General features: G+C 43.4%; 1 protein-coding gene across 1 annotated transcript in view; it reads left to right on the forward strand.

The window, feature by feature from the left end:
* The window catches only part of CAMTA1 (calmodulin binding transcription activator 1), a 2,140,984-nt gene that overhangs the window by 814,938 nt on the left and 1,311,985 nt on the right, over window positions 1–14,061 (forward strand). The window lies entirely within an intron of this gene.

Genomic DNA, 14,061 nt, shown 5'->3' on the forward strand with positions numbered 1-14,061 from the left:
CTGTCTGGATTAGATTGTAAACTCTGTTGAGCAGGGACTGTCTCTTACATGTTTAGTGTACAGCATTGCGTACGTCTATGCACTATAGAAATGAGAAGTAGTAGTAATAGTAGTCTTTGGAATTCCGGAACCTTGCTAGTCTTTGGGATTCCGGAATCATTCTACTCTTTGTCCTTATCCCTTATTTGTCCTGGGCAGACTTCTATGGTCCATGTCCTAATCGTGGCTGAATAGATTTGGATGGGCTGCAGTGTAGCTTTTCAAGGGCTTTGATGTTAACTTCAGAAATTTTAGAACAAGGATGGTGCTGGGCAGACTTCTACGGTCTATGTCCTGAAAATGACAGTGATAAATCGAGACCAGGTATGTATATGAATATGAATTATCACAAAATTCAAAAAGAGAGAATTTCCACTAACCAAAAAAAAATGACCACTTACAGGAAAGAAAAAGGCCTCAAAGAGCTCCTAGATGCTTTTTAAATCTATCGGAGCTATAACAGATCTTTATGATCTTCTCTTCATCACTGGCCAAAAAAACCTTCAAAAATTGCTAACAACTTCCTGTCGGTTACATATTAAAGATCTTATTCTTGAAAATTAATGTGCTTACAATATTCTTAATATATTGCACTCAGCATGAATATTGACACTTATCTTTAAAGTCAGTACTGGTCTGGGGATTTCTTTGTCACATAGAGTGTTCTGCCGCACTATCTTTGCCCTCTAATCCCGAGCCGACGATGGCCAGCGTTTTGCGCTGCTGCTTCAGGGTCTCTTTCGCGGGGCTGATCTGCTGACAAATCGAAAACACATGCCAGTACAGAAAAAGTATCTCTAGACTTATTCATTCACAAGTATATAAGCGCCAACGTTAACAGTACTTGGAGCAGCCGCAACTCCTCTTTACAGGGTTCCCCTCAACATCTGATCAAGCGCACTAGATCTGCATGATATAGCTATTGTGACGTCAGACGCTGTCTGAAAATCTGCCAATAGGCAACTCAGAAAAGATATATGTGCCTATCGGGAACTCAGAAAAAATGACACCACTCTGCGCGGGAGTTCAAACCATGTGGTTCCAAAGCGCCTAATTTAAATATCCATTTTTGTTCTTGTTGTAAAAGGACTCGGCGGTAATCTCCTCCATGTGGGGAACAAACTGCTTGTAAAACCACACATCTGAAGTCTTCAAATCCATGATGATGTTGGTTACAATGCGCCACTAAGGGCAATCCGATTTTCGCAGTTTGTATGGAACTTTTATGCTCAGTAAGGCGAGTTGATAGTGCCCTGGACATCTGGCCCATGTAGATCTTGTTGCAGGGACACCTCAAACTGTAGATCACATCATGACTTGATTTACAGGAGGTCCTGGCTGGGAGACTATAGTTCTTCTGATCTAGTGGATTAATGAATACTGTAGTACCTTTATTTGCAACAGTATGGTCCGTACTGTTGCAAATAAATGTTTTCTCCTGGACAATTACCTATGTGGGATTTTTTTCGCATATACTTCCAGAGCTGCCACTCCTGTTGTCTCCCCTACTTTGTTTTATTGCCTTTGTGTTTCCGTAGAGGTGGTTTCCTGTTATCCTTGCTATTGTCACACAAGAAACGTAGGTCTAGAGACATACTAGATCTATAATCATATATATAATAAACCTTTCCTGGTGGAGAAATCGAAGGCAAAAATCACCAACTGTCCAGCTTGTCATAAACAAGTGCATTTGAGATAGCCCACCAACAATCCCGTGCAGGAAAAGACTTGTTGTAGCTTTTATAGTTGTTTTCTCTTGTTTCTGTGTTTGATCGTTATTGCTTTGTTTTGCCACCATGTATATTATGCATGTTTTTGTTATCTGCATAGTTCGATATGCAAAATACAAACGGAATAAATGAATAAAATAAATAAGTATGCGCATGCTAATTACAACTACACTGAATCATAAAATTACATTCGAAATCTTTTTTGGTTTCTACTTCCTGCTCTCATTCACTTCCAATAATGTTGGGTTTTGCGTAGAAAAGCTTCGTATTTCTAACAGTGCCCTGCTGATACTCAGGGAAACTAGATCATCTCTCATTGGTTCATAGTTTTACTATGATGGATGCTCCATTATTCTAGTAGTGACCTAATTGTATCATTAATATCCCCTGAAGGTTCATATAATCTAGACAGATAATGGATGGGATGCCCATTTGAGTTTCTTCTGATCGTCTAGTCTTTGAGTTACATCAATGTTGATCCCAGAAGAGGTTGCTTGCTTTCTCTTTTCTTCAAAAGTTGCTGTAAGTGACGTAATGAAAATGACTCAGTAGCTGAACAGCTAAGCAAAGGTACAGTCTTGGTTGTTATTAGCTTGCTTTCCAGTTCATTTGAAAAATGTGTCAAACCAAATGACAAAGTTTTTTATTATTTTTTTAAGATTGTTTATTTTGTACTTTTAAACTGCTTTGAAAGTTACTAAGTACTGAAAGTTTATATAACACGTAGCGCGGACTGTATAACACATACTGTACATAATGCAGCAATCAAATTTTATTGAGCCATATTAAAATATTAAAAGCTCAGGAGAACTAATTAGGAAGAAAAAATGATCATACTTGCAGTGACCTGTAGAGGAAGATTGTCGTATCTTCAAATTTAAAATATTGAATATGAGCTGAACTTGGGAAAGCTTTACCTTGAGCATGACGTGTGACAAGTGTATTAGCTAAAGTAACAGTTACCCGTCCTTCAGAAATCAGCATGGCTTCGACATGCCACCTTGCAGAAAGCAGATTTGTCTCACCAATAGAAGCATTTACTTACTCTGTATGGTTCTGTTTAACTAGGAAGAAACAGGAATTAGTGCTTACACCAGTGGGTCCCAAGCCTGGTCCTGGAGGCGTCCCCCACTGCTAACTCCCGGCTCCGTTCCTTCTATCTCGCTGCTACCAATGCCTGGAATAGACTCCCTGAGTCAGTACTTCAGGCTCAGTCTCTGGCTGTCTTCTTCTAGGCTTAAAGCCCACCTCTTTGCTACTGCTTTCGACTCCTAACTCCTTACTCAACACCCTACTTATCACCCCTACCACTGCAATTTCCCCACCCCTAGCTGTCTGTTCGTCTGTCCAATTTAGATTGTAAGCTCTGTTGAGCAGGGACTGTCTTTTCATGTTAATTTGTACAGCGCTGCGTAAGTCTAGTAGCGCTATAGAAATGTTTAATAGTAGTAGTAGTAGTTTTCAGGATACCCACAATGAATTTTCATAAGAGAGATTTGCATGAACTACCTCCACTGCAATCATGGCCTCTCTAGTTAATTGGAGGCACTTATACATTTAGGTTTGCAAAATGGGTCCGTTATACATCCGTGCTGACACATCCGTATGGAAACTACTGAAGTGATGATGCTTCTTTTTGTGAACATACAGATTTGCAAAATGGATGCTACCACCATATGTACCGACAAACAGACTTTTACTTCTGCTCATTCTTCTATATATTTATGCTCTACTTTTCCAATGCCTTTTGTACAGTAAAAAAGTAATCGAGCTCATCTTTATCGGATGTCTCAGTTGCAGTCTCAACTACTTATCTGAAATAGGCCTTCACGTGAGTTAATGTTGAACTATAGAAACATGATGGCAGATAAAGGCCAAATGGCCCCTCCAATCTACTCATCCTCTGTAACCCCTAACTCTTCCTTTTTTCTATGTGATCCCACATGCTTATCCCATGCCTTTTTAAAGTCTGACACAGTCCTCGACGCCACAACCTCCACCGGGAGGCCATTCCACACTTCCCCTTTCTGTGAAATACTTTCTTAGATTACTCCTAAGCCTACTCCTTCTCAACCTCATCATATGCCCCCTCGTTCCAGAGCTTTCCTTCACACTACAGTCCCAGAACACAGATATAACTGATTAGAAATAGTCCAGCTGGCCAGGGGAATTTCTGGATTTGATACTAGGTAGAGTTCTGGAGGGAAATTTCTTTTCTGTTTCTCTCTTTCTGCCTCCCAGAAGCAGGTGGAATACCCAGCAGCAACGAGACTCATGCCTTGTGGAGGGTGGATCCCAAGCACTCTTCCACTATTGAGATAAATGAAAACGGAACAGACTCGGGGAAAGTTCAGAGAGAGGGACCCTACAAGAAAATGATCAAGGGAGGAATTTTTCGCCTAATATGTTCAACTCAGCTGACATCCAGGAAACAGATTTTTTTTTTAAATTACATTTGTACCCCACGCTTTCCCACTCATGGCAGGCTCAATGCGGCTTACATGGGGCAATGGAGGGTTAAGTGACTTGCCCAGAGTCACAAGCAGCTGCCTGTGCCTGAAGTGGGAATTGAACTCAGTTCTTCAGGACCAAAGTCCACCACCCTAACCACTAGGCCACTGTTGCTACTATTTGAGATTCTACATGGAATGTTGCTATTCACTGTAGAAGTCGGCCCTTGCAGATCACCAATGTGGCCGCGCAGGCTTCTGCTTCTGTGAGTCTGACGTCCTGCACATACGTGCAGGACGTCAGACTCACAGAAACAGAAGCCTGCGCAGCCTTCTGCATGGAATGTTGCTAGTGGAATAGCAACATTCCATGTAGAATCTCCAATAGTAGCAACATTCCATGTAGAATCTCCAATAGTATCTATTTTATTTTTGTTACATTTGTACCCTGCGCTTTCCCACTCATGGCAGGCTCAATGCGGCTTACATGGGGCAATGGAGGGTTAAGTGACTTGCCCAGAGTCACAAGGAGCTGCCTGTGCCTGAAGTGGGAATCGAACTCAGTTCCTCAGGACCAAAGTCCACCACTAGGCCACTCCTCCACTGTTGCTACTATTTGAGATTCCACTAGCAACATTCCATGTAGAAGTCGGCTCTTGCAGATCACCAATGTGGCCGCGCAGGCTTCTGCTTCTGTGAGTCTGACGTCCTGCACGTACGTGCAGGACGTCAGACTCACAGAAACAGAAGCCTGCGCAGCCTTCTACATGGAATGTTGCTAGTGGAATAGCAACATTCCATGTAGAATCTCCAATAGTAGCAACATTCCATGTAGAATCTCCAATAGTATCTATTTTATTTTTGTTACATTTGTACCCTGCGCTTTCCCACTCATGGCAGGCTCAATGCAGCTTACATGGGGCAATGGAGGGTTAAGTGACTTGTCCAGAGTCACAAGGAGCTGCCTGAAGTGGGAATCGTCCCTTTGTCATTGAGGAAGGGGTCTGACCAAAGCGAGAACAGGAGACAGAAACCTTCATGCCAGTGAGGGGAAACTGAGGAAGAATTAATGCAGTGCCTAACCAATAGTGGAAAGAGAGGTTGAATAGAGTCCTGTATAAGAAAGTGAGAAGGGATGGGAAAAGTTCCATCAGGGGACGTTACTGAAGAAGGTGAGAAAGAATCTTAGTTCCAGAATCCAGATCACCAGGTTAGAGGAAAACTGTGAAGAAGACGTTTAAGCCTCAAGGGCAGAGAGCTGGGACCAGAAATAAAGATTTTGAAGTGTAGCTGTTCTGCTTCTCTCAGGTTGTGTAACTTTTTTTTTCTTAGTCCAAAGCAGTCTAACCCAGATTAAATGTAGATGTTTAGTTTATATGAAAAATATCCTAGCATGGGCATCTTCAGAGGAAGGGGAAAAGTGTATTGCTGGTTCATATTCTGCCTCTTTCTTCCATATTTTCCATATTTCCATGTTCAATTGTAAAGCGCTGCGTACGACTGGTAGCGCTATAGAAGTGATTTATAGTAGTAGTAGTAGTTATCGTAATATTTAGAGAGATGAATAAATCCCTGCATAGCAGAATACAATGTGTTTGAGGTATATTACTTGTATACGACATTTATGGCGAACATAAAAACGAATGTTATTGTTACCGTATCATCGGGCTTAGATTAAGGGTAGGAAACCCCCTCTGAAAATGAGGAGGGGGGGATTGAGAGAGAGCAAATGAGAGAAAGCGAGACAACAGTTTTTTATACAAAAGAGAACCGAATGGTATGCGCTAGCTTTTAATATTACTAGCTATAAAACAGGAAAGCGAAGAGCAGAAAATTGAAACCATCATGAAAGTGTCAGGTCCAGGGGCAGCCAAGACAGAAGTCTACACTAATGAAATAACTGGTGATGGCTTACAGTGCTATGGATCAGCACAGCACCATTGGCAAATATATATATATTTAAAGCATTTAGTGCAGGAACATCATTCTCTATCACATGTTAAAATTCAGGTTTGGGCCACATATTTTGGGGCGAACGGGAAAGGTCAAGGGAATGCAATGTTATTTAGTTAACCTGAATTACAGTTACAGTGTATTTCAGTTAAGGTAGTTTATGTGAACTGAGAAGGTGGTAATATGGGGTATAAATGTCAAAACAAATTAATTTCCAAGGAGCCATAGTAGTAGCCTTCACACCGCAGCTCCTGTTAGATTCCTATGAATTTTGCTGCACCCCTCATCACTGACATTTGATAAGGACACAATGAGAGAGAGAGATATATCTCAGATGATTATCATCGAAAATAAATCTGAATATCAGCCGTAGCAGAATACCTTTCAACTATATAATGGTTGATTATTGGACAAGAGTATGAAGAACTGTGACTGTTCAATATGTTTAAAAAAACATTGGGGGGGGGGGGAACAATATCATCTATATGATTGTTTATCAACCCTGTCCTGGAGGTTAAAAAAGGTTTGGACGGCTTCCTAAAGGAAAAGTCCATAGACCGTTATTAAATGGACTTGGGGAAAATCCACTATTTCTGGGATAAGCAGTATAAAATGTTTTGTACGTTTTTGGGATCTTGCCGGGTATTTGTGACCTGGATTGGCCACTGTTGGAAACAGGATGCTGGGCTCGATGGACCTTTGGTCTGTCCCAGTGTGGCAATACTTATGTACTTGGAATTCTGAATGGAATGTTGCTACTCTTTGGGGTTCTACGTGGAATGTTGCTACTATTTGAGAATTTGAATGGAATGTTGCTACTCTTTGGGGTTCTACATGGAATGTTGCTATTGTTTAGGTTTCTGCCCGGTACTTGTGACCTGGATTGGCCACTGTTGGAAACAGGATGCTGGGCTTGGTGGACCTTTGGTCTTTCCCAGTATGGCAATACTTACGTACTTATGTAGGTATACTTAAGCAGATTGGTTTTTAGGATAGCTACTATACAAATACAGGCAAGAAAGAATATACTGAGTGTTGTCAACACTCAGTATATTCTTTCTTGCCTGTATTTGTATAGTAGTGTACCTCAGGGGCAAGTACCAGCAGTTGGGTACAATTTGTCTTTTTAGGATACTTGCAATGAATATACATAAGACATGTTTGTATACACTAGAACTCAGTGTATTCAAATCTACTGTATTTAACCATGGGCTGGGAAAAAAAACTTAATGGACTGTGCAGGTCTTTTTCTGCCGTCATCTACTATGTTACTATCCAGCTTATTTTCGAAGGAGAAGGGCGCCCATCTTTTGACACAAATCGGGAGATGGGCGCCCTTCTCGCAAGGCCAACCAAATCGGCATAATTGAAAACCGATTTTTTGACACCCTCGATGGCTTTCCGTTGCGGGGACGATCAAAGTTCACTGGGATGTGTCGGCAGGGTAGCGAAGACGAGACTGGAGCATGATTAGGAGATGGGCATCCTCAGCCAATAATGGAAAAAAGAAGGGCATCCCTGACGAGCACCTGGCCGACTTTACTTGGTCCATTCTTTTTCATGACCAAGCCGTGAAAAGATGCCCAAACTGAGCAGATGACCACCGGAGGGAATTGGGAATGACTTCCCCTTACTTCCCCAGTGGTCACTAACCCCCTCCCACCATAACAACAGGTTAAAAATACTTTTTTGCCAGCCTCAAATGCCATACTCAGGTCCATCGCAGCAGTATATAGGTCCCTGGAGCAGTTGTAGTGGGTGCAGTGTACCTCAGGCAGGTGGACTGGGGGGGGTGGGTTGGGGGCTCTGCACCCAAGGTAAGGGATCTATGCACCTGGGAGCAATTTCTGAAGTCCACTGCAGTGCCCCTTAGGGTGCCCGGTTGGTGTCCTGGCATGTGAGGGGGGACCAGTGCACTACAAATGCTGGCTCCTCCCACAACCCAATGGCTTGGATTTGGCCGTTTTTGAGATGGATGTCCTTAGTTTCCATTATCGGCGTAAACCAAGGTCGGCCATCTCTAAGGGCGGCCATCTCTAAGGTCGACCCAAATGTTGTGATTTGGCCGTTCCCGACCGTATTATCGAAACGAAAGATGGGCACCCATCTTGTTTCGATAATACGGTCGGGGACACCCCTTTACGGGGCCGTCCTTAGAGATGGGTACCCTTAGAGATGGGTACCCCCGTTCGATTATGCCCCTCCACGTTACTATAAGCAAAAGAAACATATCCTTTTGCACCAATGGATAGGAAACTATCAGTGTGAGCCTGCCCAGCTTCTCTGAAATAGTCTGTTATCCACTGCAAGCCAAGGTCAAAAGTAGCACGTCATTCCAGGTGGCCCAGTGAGCAAATGACACCACAAAGGATTAATCCATTGTTGGGCTCCACAGAGTTAATAATCTGGAAGTGTTCCTGTCATCTTAAATTGATGCTTACACACATTTGCATACATTGTCTTGATTTTATTGTTATGAAACATAGATTTATTGGCCCTCTGGCACTAAAAAGATGACATTTTGTAAAGTACCTTTCTCAAAGCCTGAATGAACAGAATGCAGTGGCCTCATTACAAACATTTTTTTTTCTGTTCTCATTTGGTGTGTTGAATTATTTACAGAGTTACTGTAGGATGAACAAAATTTGGGCGAATGTAGATTTGTCTGTTCTAAGGTAGCTCAGGCCGGGCAGACACTGAATCTCGAAACAGACGTATTATTTTTTTCCAGACAACAATGGATTGCATAAATAGTAATATTGTGGTATTAGTTTAACCTAGTTTTTTTTTACTGGAAGAGTACAGTTATTTATTTATTGGGATGTATTAACCCTGTTTATGAAGATTCACCCAAGGTGGTGTACAGCAAATACAGTTTAACATAAAACTTACAATTTTAACAGTATAACAATATTAAAAATATAAACATAAGTACAGTAAATGAGGTAAACTTGAGAACAGAAAATTAAAACCTAATAATAGAACTACCATGAAACAGTATCAAAAATAGATACATTTAACAGCACTGAAATTCAAATAACAGAGATGTAATAAGATATTATTTATTTATTTGTAACACTTGTACCCCACGCTTTCCCACTCCTAACTTTCGACTCCTAACCATGACTCTCTTTACTCAACACCCTCACTTATCACCCCTACCACTGCAATTTCCCCACCCCTAGCTGTCTGTTCGTCTGTCCAATTTAGATTGTAAGCTCTGTTGAGCAGGGACTGTCTTTTCATGTTCATTTGTACAGCGCTGCGTAAGTCTAGTAGCGCTATAGAAATGTTTAATAGTAGTAGTAGTATGAGCCAAGTATAGGACAGTCAAGCCATTGTGACATCACTGATGAGGTTGGCTCTTAGGCATTGGTGGACTGAGGCATTATGACATCACAATGTCAGCTCTGGTTAAATCACTGCTTTGTGCCAAGTATAGGACAGTCAAGCCATTGTGACATCACTGATGAGGTTGGCTCTTAGGCATTGGTGGACTGAGGCATTATGACATCACAATGTCAGCTCTGGTTAAATCACCGCAGCTCCTCAGTACCTTTCCGCTCTCATCTCTCCCTACACTCCTCCCCGTGAACTCCGTTCGCTGGGTAAATGTCTCCTGTCGTCCCCCTTCTCCCCCACTGCTAACTCCCGGCTCCGTTCCTTCTATCTCGCTGCTCCCTATGCCTGGAATAGACTCCCTGAGCCAGTACGTCAGGCTCAGTCTCTGGCTGTCTTCAAGTCTAGGCTTAAAGCCCACCTCTTTGCTACTGCTTTCGACTCCTAACCATGACTCTCTTACTCAACACCCTCACTTTCACCCCTAACACTGCATTTTCCCCACCCCTAGCTGTCTGTTCGTCTGTCCAATTTAGATTGTAAGCTCTGTTGAGCAGGGACTGTCTTTTTCATGTTGATTTGTACAGCGCTGCGTAAGTCTAGTAGCGCTATAGACATGTTTAATAGTAGTAGTAGTAGTTATTAGCAGGTTCAATGCGGCTTACATAATATAACTGGTTTACAAGGTAACATAGAATGGATAACAGCTGTAATATAGTGTATAAAGAGGTGGCCAATTGGATGTGGGTAAGAAAGGTGGGTAAGGGAGGAGGGTGGAGAGGTAGGGAGAGGGTGAATATTGGGTTAGTGTGTTGTTAATTAAGGAAGAATGCATAATGAGGGTTGGAAGAGGGATGAATTCAGAAAGGATTAAGTAGGGAAGCATATTTCAGGTTCTGTCTTACATCAGCATAATACCAATAAAACACCTAATAAGCTCGCATTAAAACATTCAAATAACATAGATATGATACTGCTGATTTTCTACAATACTACATATTAGGCTAGTACAATATTACATTATAGGGATCATCTTGAAAGCCATTTAGATTTTCAAAGTTCCATAGCAACCTTTGAAAATGGGCCCCCTTTAAGTGGTTTATAAACGAACGTGCATGATCATATTATATAGATCTTAACGTACAAACACATTTTAATACAAAATCACAGTCTGTGTGTAGGCAATTCTGGGGGCATAAACTGAGTAAGAGAGGAGGAGTTTGCAGTGTGTGTATGTGATCTATGAAATATGCATGTACATTAATAATTACATGCATGGGATATGCACACTGACATCAAGGGCACATCTATAACTGGATCCCTCCCTTTATGCGCCTTTTGCATACATACATGTACAGAATACTGGCACTTTTATGGGTTAAGTGTACATTTATGCAAAAAGACCTCAGCAAACCCAGACCACATTTCAACGGTCTGTATAGGGCTTAGTTGCAATCACGGGTATAAAAAAATCTCCAGTGGCAAAGTAATGAGTCTTTAATCCTTCTCTAATTCTTATTTATTAGATTTTTAAAATTTTAATAATGAAAGCTTCTACAGAAGTGCCTATCTTCATAGCAGCATTAATAGCACAAGGTCCGCCTCCGACGATGACCAGCGTTTCGAAAAACAACTGCATCGGGGATTGGCGGAAACGTCTATGGAGCACCTTCAAAAGAACAAAGTGAATTCCAATCACCTTTGAAAAACCTACTCACTCTGATGTCAACACTTATATTCTTTGCTCGCTCTACTTTACAATGCTCCTTCATAGGGGCTGAGATCTCAAAGATGGCATCCCCTCATTTGAAACAGACGCCAAGTGAGAATCTACCAATCACCAACAGAGGTGGGGCTGCAATATCACATTTAAAAGAAATGGTGCCATTCAATTTTCCCATTCAGTCCCCTAGGTTCAAGAGTGCCTAATTTTGTAAACCCAGTGTTGTTCCAGCTGCAACATTTGGTTTCTTCTATCACCGCCTCTCTTATGCGGCGCTGTCCAATCTAGCATAACACATTTCAAAACGTACATATGAACATGAGTAGCCATACTGGGTCAGACCAATGGTCCATATGACCACCTAACCTTCCGGAAACGCCTAAAAACTAACATTCGAAAAGGCATACCCCAACGATCCAACTTAAATGCCTTAACCCTGCAACACAACAAAACCAAAGCTCGTACTGGACATAACTTAACTCTTCCTCCTTGCAATTCCCAAATGTGTCTGTCGCACATGAACTTTACCAAAACATCACTCTGTAGTTGTTCATACTGATACTGGCGATCGCCTCTACGGTACTATTTGAGCCACATTGAGCCTGCAAATAGGTGGGAAAATGTGGGATACAAATGTAACAAATAAAATATAGCCATAAGCACCGCCATACTGGGAAAAGACCAAGGGTCCATCAAGCCCAGCATCCTGTCTCCAAACAGTGGCCAATCCAGGATTCAAGAACCCGGCAACCCCAACCCCCCCCCCAAAAAAAAAAATAATAATAATACATTTTTAATAATGTTCAATGGACTTTTCCTTCAGGAATCTGTCCAACCCCCCTCCCCCTAAACTCCTTAAGGCCAGCTGCTGTCACTACATTCTCCGGCAACGAGTTCCAGAGTCCAACTACACGCTGAGTAAAGAAAAACTTTCTCCTATTTGTTTTAAATCTATCATTAGTATCCTGTTTTCCAAACAGTGGCCAAACCAGGTCACAAGTACCTGGCAGAAACCCAAATCGTGGCAACACTCCATAGTACAAATACCAGGGCAAGCAGTTGCTTCCCATGTGTGTCTCAATATGCAGACTATGGACTTTTCCTCCAGGAACTTGTCCAAACCGCTTTTAAACCCAGATACGCTAAATGCCAGGTAGCACTGGTTTATGTTTTTTGATATACTGCCTTTTCTTGCAATCAGATCAAGGCGGTTCACACTTCAAAAATTCTAGAAGCAGAAAGCAATGCCATATATTCAGTAGGAAAGTAAAGCGAGTGCAGGAGGACAGCAAGAGAGAAGAAACATCATTTGAAAGTTGCAGAGACCATGCAGATGTCCAGGTCCCTCCAGTATCTACACTTACCCGAAAGCTTCATTAATGTGAAGTTTTCACAGCAGCTTTAAATTTAGTAGGTAATGGTTCTAACGCAATAACTGGTGGCAGCCGGTATTCAACAATGAAATCTGGTCGCCTAGAATAGACTCTCGCCACATGGCATTAGGCAGCTAAAAGGAGGTACCAACTTATGGAATTATTCCCTTAGACCTTTTGTGCTTTGGTAAACATAGCCTTAGCTTGTGGGGGAAAACCTGTGCAAGTGCGTGGTAAAGCCAATTTCTACCACACCTTAGTCAAAGGAGGTGGAGGAGTGGCCTAGTGGTTAGAGCTCCGGTTTTGATATCCAGAGATGGCTTGTTCAAATCCCACTGCCTCCTCATAGGAATTGAATGGGCTTCCTCTCATCAGGGCCGCCGAGAGGGGGGAGCCCGGCACCACCACCGCCGCCGCAGTCCGGCCCACCCCACCCTCCGTCACTCCTTGGCATTGAATTTAAGCACGTCACCTTTGAAAGCACAGCAAGCAGCGGCAGACCTGTCGTAACTTCCGCGAGCGCAGGCCGCAGAAGGAAGGAGTGGTCTGCCGCTGCTTACTGTGCTTTCGAAGGTGAGGCGCTTAAGGTCAGTGCAGAGGGCCTGGTGGCGGAGAGAGGACCCGGTGGAGGGGGGCCCGGCGACCTCGGGTGGGGGGGGCCCCAGGGGTGGCCTTGTCCCAGGCCTGGCCCAGTCTCTCGGCGGCAGGGGCGTATCTGCGTGGGGCCACAGGGGCCTGGGCCCCTGCAGATTTTGCCCTGGACCCCCCTACCGCTGTCAACCCTCCCCCGCTGCTTACTTTTGCTGGCGGGGGACCCCAACCCCCGCCAGCCAACCCGAGGTCTGTAAAGTTCTTCGTCCTCCGTGGCCGGCCCGTGCTGTATAGCTGTTGAATCCAGTTCGGAGTCTGATGTCGCAGCATGTTGTACGCCAGCTGAAGAAATTATTTTTAAAGGCAGCGGCACTGGCAGGTGGAAGCGGACCTCGGCTGACGGGGGTTGGGGTCCCCCGCCAGCAAAGGTAAGCAACAGCAGCCGGGGGGGGGGGGGGGGTGGAGAGAGTCGTTGGTGGTGGGGGGGGGGTCTGGCAATGGCGGCGGGGGGGGGGGGGCTAAAATGTGCCCCTCCCTCTGGCTCTGGCCCCCCCTACCGCCGGAGTCCAGATACGCCCCTGCTCCGCGGCCCTGCCTCTCATTTGCCACAGCAAGAATCAGTAGTGCTTCTTCATAAAAGAAGCCCTTAGGGCCCTGTTTACCAATGGGGTTTTTTCGATGTGGAAACTGAAGCGTATTAAACCTTTTTTCCCCAGAGATGTTTTTCGCAAACTAATACAATCTATGGTATTGAGCCACTTAGATTACTGTAACGGAATCTTTGCAGGATGCAGAGAACAGATCATCAAGAAACTTCAGACTGCCCAAAACACAGCAGCGAGATTGATTTTTGGAAAACCTAA

Source organism: Microcaecilia unicolor, chromosome 13 (assembly GCF_901765095.1).
Source record: "Microcaecilia unicolor chromosome 13, aMicUni1.1, whole genome shotgun sequence".
Taxonomy (NCBI): Eukaryota; Metazoa; Chordata; class Amphibia; order Gymnophiona; family Siphonopidae; genus Microcaecilia; species Microcaecilia unicolor.